We start from the raw sequence: 6,515 nt of genomic DNA, 5'->3' as shown, positions 1-6,515 counted from the left end.
ACAAGCCGCCGCTTCCACCGCCACCGACAGGGACCAGGGGGCGGGGCCAACGCACACAGGAGAGAGCGTCCCGCGTCAGAGCTCGCGAGACTCGCGGTCCTTTTTTTTTCTCTCCGCCCCCCCCTCACTCCCTCACTTAACCCCGCCTCCGCGCAAGACCGGCCGGATCTCCTGTTGTTCCTCGAATCGGTACTTTCGACGCAAGCGAGAGCGGGGTGGGGGGGAAAAAATCCGCTTCCCACCGCGAGCCCTCCGAGCACGCTGCCCCGTTTCTCCGGAGGCTTTTCGGGCACTCGGAGGCGCTTTGGAAGTTTTCCTAGCCTTCCCGCGGAGCGCTACCTCGGGGCGAATCGGCCGTTCCGAAATGTCCGCCGGAGCCCTTTGTGAAGGGAAGCCAGTCGGCGCTTCCGTCCTCGCAGATTCTTGCCAGGCTGACAGGAAAAAGGCGCGTCGTTTCGGGGACTTGGCGGCGCGCCCTGGTGTCGTGACGCCTTGTGGGCGAGAGGGGGCCCCGGTCGAAATGTTTCGCTTGGATTCGGCGGAGGACGAAAGCGCGAGGGGCGAATCTGCCTGAGGAAAGCCGCCGCTCCTTCTAACGGGACCGGCGACGCTTTCGCCTCAGAGGTGAAAAGCCGGCGCTCCTTTTGCCGCGGAGAATGAAGCCAAAATGGAGACTCGAGTCCCTCCAAAGCCGCTTTGGCTCATCCACTTCCAGCTAAAAATGGAAACCTCGGGGATTTGAGTCCCAGAAGAGAGAAACGAGACGGAGGGGACGCCTGGCTTAACCTATAGGGCAGTTCGGAGACCGTAGGATCTGCTCAGGCCCCCAAGTCGAGAGGGGCAGACTTTGAAACCTTTTAGCTTTTTCTTCGCCATGTGGCAGAATAGTAGTTTTTCAACACAGGTGCGTGGGCCTCAGCTTCCACTGGGGAATCCAGCAGGGAAGAACGCAACTGTTTCTCTCTGGTATTATTACATAAAAATCAATTGGCTCCCTGAAGTTTTCTTTGGGATGGGGGGGGGGGGAACATGCAGTTGAAAACAAGTATTGCAGTCCAGTCAAATATGCATGCATCCTCCCCCCCCATGCCAAAAATGTACCTTGAAGACTAACAAATTCAGGAGGCGCTGTATTCTCAACAGGTGCGGGACAAGCAGAAATCCATCCCATGGTTAACATATTAGAAAAGGTTAACCATCCCATGGTTAATAATAATAATAATATTAATAATAATAATAATAATAATAAGTTGGAAGGGACCTTGGAGGTCATCTAGTCCAACCCCCTACTCAGGCAGGAAACCCTATACCATTTCAGGCAAATGGCTGCCCAGTCTCTTCCAGTGTTGGAGCAGTTGATGGCTTATAAGGCATGGGAATTAAATTGGTTAAGCAGTTGTTCATTGTACTGAAATATATGAAGAAATTCCAGTAAAGTATTAGCAAATCAGAGGACAGGCCACAATGGAAATGAGTGTTTTTGTATAAAAGGGAAAAAAATGGAGAGTGGTTTAAGAGAAAAGGTGAGTGAGTAAAGGACAGACTGAAATTAAATTAGTTTCCTAAAGCTGAACAGAGTTTTTTTTATTGTAAGCTACCTAGAGTCACTTAGGTGAGATGGATAGTGTAAAAATATGATGAATAAAAAAAATAAATTATGGATTACTTTGGAAATACTAAAGCAGTATTTTACCTCTGTTGAGCTTCTTATTGTTATTAAACTAACAAGTTACTTTGGACAGTGGGTGGTATATACATTTAATAAATACATAAAGTAAATAAAATAAGTCTTGGGTTATTTCTTTCAAAAAAAGGGAAGCAAACATGAATAAATTTTACAGCCCTGGAACTTTTGATCATTCAGAAAAACCTGGTTAACATTGCTTTGACACCTACCTAAACTGTAAAGTTAGTAAACTTCATAACTTTGGGGGATAATTATTTCAATGCAGTAGCTTTTTAAATTTTAAAAGTATTTTTTTAAACTTTTTCTCTTTAAATGGCTTGACATCTAAGCATATCTAGTTGTAAAATGGTGGTAAACAGCAAAATTCTAAAATTTAGAATAATAAAGAAACCTACTTTTCACCATGTGTCAATTTATTAACCTTGAAATTCCTTTGATGTGCCTAAAGAACTATTTGCCATCTCATTCTTGTTTTCTTATCCAAAGGGGATATAAATTGGGATTATAGTTAAGGACCCACTATTCACATTATCAGGTTACAAATGTAACAATATTTTTAACATTTGAGCCAGAATAATTGTGTGTTTTTGTATGTGAGTGTGTGTTAAAAACCTGTGTCCACGTTCATACAGTGAAAGCAGACATCTGATTTCAACATACTACCGGTATGACTTGCTTCCTAAAAGCTGCTTTGCTTTGAAATGTGGAATGTAGGTAGAACAACACTATTATTTTTCTCCACTAGATGGCAATAACTATTAAAGTCTTAAAATTTAGCCACTGAATGATCCTTAAAAAGACATGATTGACACATAAGCAGAAATAGGATGTTTTTTTCTGGTTTTGGCTTCCATCTCTTCTCAGAAATTGTCCCCTTTTATCTAGTGCCTTATTTCTGTAGTTCTCAAAGCCACAATTGCAGTTGCATTAGCCGTATGATTTTATTTCGTATGTAATATAGCCTTAGAAAGGATGGCCAGTTATACATGGGCAACCTGTTCGCAAGAACCCTTTAAAATAGATTATGCTGAGTGAAATAATGGTTTGAAGTCTTCAACACAGCCTGCTGAGAGACTATCTGTTTCTTCCTAATGCTAGTTTGATTCTTGCCCTGATTGATTTCAAGCAGAGTTCAATTTAGGTACTTCTGGAATTTCAAGTGTAAAGTTTATTACCTTATTCTGCATTGGCTAGGCTTCATACATGCCACACTAAGACCAAAGGGTGTGAGAATGGACATGTAAAACTTCTCTGTCTCTTGAATGTAAATTACAAGGTCTTTCCCCATTGAAAGCCAAATAAATATCTTACAAGCAGCAGCGATTTGAAGCCACAGCAAACAGGCCCAGCCTGTTGACAGACAGTAAGGAAGATGACTTTAACATAAATAGGCAGGGGGTTGGGAGTGGGTGGCACTGTTTTACAGTGGTTCTCCTCCTACCTCCTGGGTCGTTCGCAGTCGGTGTTGGCAGGGGGACAGAGGTCGGCCTCGAGGCCTCTCGTTTGTGGAGTCCCTCAGGGGTCGGTCCTCTCGCCCCTCCTGTTTAACATCTATATGAAGCCACTGGGTGAGATCATTCGTGGTTTTGGGGTGGGGTATCATCAGTATGCTGATGATACCCAACTTTTTATTTCCACCCCAAATCAACCCGGTGATGCCCTCGCCGTGATGTCTCGTTGCCTGGAGGCGGTAGGGGTCTGGATGGGGAGGAACAGGCTTCGTCTTAATCCCGACAAGACCGAGTGGCTGTACATACCGGCATCTCGGGTTACCCAGTTTATTCCATCTTTAACTATGGGGGGGTGAGGTGTTACCCCCCGAAGATAGGGCTCGCAACTTGGGCGTCCTCCTTGATTCACAGCTCAGTTTAGAAGATCATATAGGAGCTGTGACCAGGAGGGCTTTTGCCCAGGTTCGCCTGGTGCGCCAGTTGCGGCTCTATTTGGACCGAGATGCCCTATGTACAGTCACTCATGCGCTCGTGACCTCTCGGATAGACTACTGCAATGCTCTCTACATGGGGCTGCCCTTGAGGACCACTCGGAGGCTCCAACTGGTGCAGAATGCGGCTGCGCGAGTTGTGATGGGGGTCTCCCGATACTCCCATGTAACACCTCTGCTCCGTGAGCTGCATTGGCTTCCAGTTGCCCTCCGGGTGAGATTCAAGGTGCTGGTGATGACCTATAAAGCCCTAAATGGCATGGGTCCAGATTATTTACAGGAGCACCTTCTGCCGGCGTCAACTTCCCATCGTCCTGTGCGCTCCCACAGAGAGGGCCTCCTCAGGGTGCCGTTGGTCAGGGAGTGCCGGCTGGCGGCCCCCAGGGGGAGAGCATTCTCTGTGGGCGTGCCTGCCCTCTGGAACCAGCTCCCTGTTGAGCTCCGGATGGCTCCCGACCTTTGCTCCTTTTGCCGCAACCTGAAAACCTGGTTATTTGAGCTTGCCGGCCTGGACTGAGGCTTTGGGATTTTAAATGTGATTTACTTGTTGGGGCTAATTTAATTTAATTTATTTTTAACCTTGTATATTGTGTTTTAACTGCCCTGTACACCGCCCCGAGTCCTTCAGGAGAAGGGTGGTATATAAATCCAATAAAATAAATAAATAAATAAAATAAACAAAATGGATTAAAATACCCCTTTAAGTCCAAAACATTGATATAACATTTGGCAATAGCTCAGGCAGATGCCATCCTTATTCACTGAAGGCTAAGAAGAAGGAGGTGATATGACTTGGAAGATTATTATTATAGCCAATCTCAGTAAAGATAGTTTTAGCCTTTCTATGGAATTTTATTTCCTGGTCTAATCTATTTAGTGGGACTGACGCATAGCTATGCCAAGATCCCTAGAGCAGAATTGATTGCCACAGCAAACTTCCGTTTTTACAAAATGTTAGGGAATAGCAACCAGAGATGTGTATAGTTTTAAAAAATGTCTTGTTGACATGAAGCTTGATTCCTGGCCTGTACACTGTCATTATTTTCTTGGCAACAGTAAGGATATGTCATCCTTTTGCTTTCTTCCAGGATGCTTTTTAGACGTCCCTAACCATGTAGAAACTCCAGTGGTTTCAGATCCAGTTAACTCTGGAGATCAGCAAGATCAACTGTGTACAACCTGCATTTATATATGATAAAGCGGTAGTTTCTGCAACCCTGGTCAAATTGTATGTCTCAATGAATTCCTAAATAAATGCAAGATAACACTGCCTTTTTAAGGTATTAAGTTATATGTGACAGCTTTCTGCTAATTCGAATGAGGCTTACTCTTTATGTGCAGTTTTTAATGGATTCAAAATATATGCAAAAGATTGGATATCCTTTCAGTTGATTGACTGCTATTTTTTTTCTCCCTACAGTAAAAAGGTGATTGATTTATTAGGCCTAAAATTAGCTGAGCAAAGTTAATTCCACAGATGAACAATTCTAACCCTTCTAACCTTTTGGACTGTAATCAGACTGTCTGGTTTCAATAACCATGCCCCCCCCCCTAAACAGCTGCCTTAAGAACTGGAAAATGCAGATCATTTCTTCTGACAAAGTAAGGAGAAATATTCCTTTCCCTTTCCCTCCTCTCTCTCATCTTTCAGTTAGCATTTGAATTGTGGGAAACATTAAATGGAAATTATATGGAACTGTTGAAGTCAAGGAGAGATCTGGCAAGATCAAGAACAATCTCTGATATAATTGCCTAAAAACTTTGAACAGCAGAGCAGAACCCACAAATTAATAATAATAATAATAATAATAATAATAATAATAATAATAATAATAATAATAATAATAATAAAAAGTTGGGACCTTGGAGGTCATCTAGTCCAACCCCCTGCTCAGGCAGGAAACCTTATACCATTTCAGGCAAATGGCTGTCCAGTCTCTTCTTAAAAACCTCCAGTGTTGGAGCATTCACCACCTCTGGAGGCAGGTTGTTCCACTGGTTAATTGTTCTAACTGTCAGGAAGTTTCTCCTTAGTTCTAGGTTGCTTCTCTCCTTGACTAGTTTCCATCCGTTGCTTCTTGTCCTGCTTTCAGGTGCTTTGGAGAATAGCTTGGCTCCCTCTTCTTTGTGGCAGCCCCTGAGATATTGGAACACTGCTGTCATGTCACCCCTCACTCTTCTCTTCATTAAACTACACATACCCAATTCCAGCAACCGTTCCCTATATGTTTTAGCCTCCAGTCCCCCAATCATCTTTGTTGCTCTTCTCTGTACTCTTTCTAGAGTCTCAACATCTTTTTTACATCGTGGTGACCAAACCTGGATGCAGTATTCCAGGTATGGCCTTACCAAGGCATTGTAAAGTGGTATTAGTACTTCACTTGATCTTGATTCTATCCCTCTGTTAATGCAGCCTAGCACTGTGTTGGCTTTTTTGGCAGCTGCAGCACACTGCTGGCTCATATTGAAGTGATTGTCTACTAAGACTCCGAGATCCCTTTCACAGATCCCTCTCTCAAATTCTGAATATCCTCTGTTCTGCTACACCATCTTTTCCCTAAACAGGGCAGATGAGAGTTCAGTTGGTCCAAGATGCTATTTCAGCAAGCATCCGTTAGGAGAGACCACCTGTCTTTAGGGTGCCTGCATCAGGAAAAGTCCCTTAGGAATCTGATCTGGGTTTTTCTTTTTTTTTCCTGATTAGGGTAAGTTTGCATCCCACCCTCGCACCCCAGATGCAGCGTAACCATCAACAATAAAATATTTTGAGTATGTCTACAAGAGCGGCAGATAAAGGAGATGACATCCAATCCAGGTTGAGCTGTTCCAGCTCCATGTCCCCTTGGGTGAATCTTCCTGTACACGATCCCACATAATAAAGTCTGA

This window comes from Vipera berus (assembly GCF_964194415.1).
Source record: "Vipera berus genome assembly, chromosome: Z".
Lineage (NCBI taxonomy): Eukaryota > Metazoa > Chordata > Lepidosauria > Squamata > Viperidae > Vipera > Vipera berus.
The sequence above is the reverse complement of the archived record's forward strand: the minus strand, read 5'-3'. Positions refer to the sequence as shown.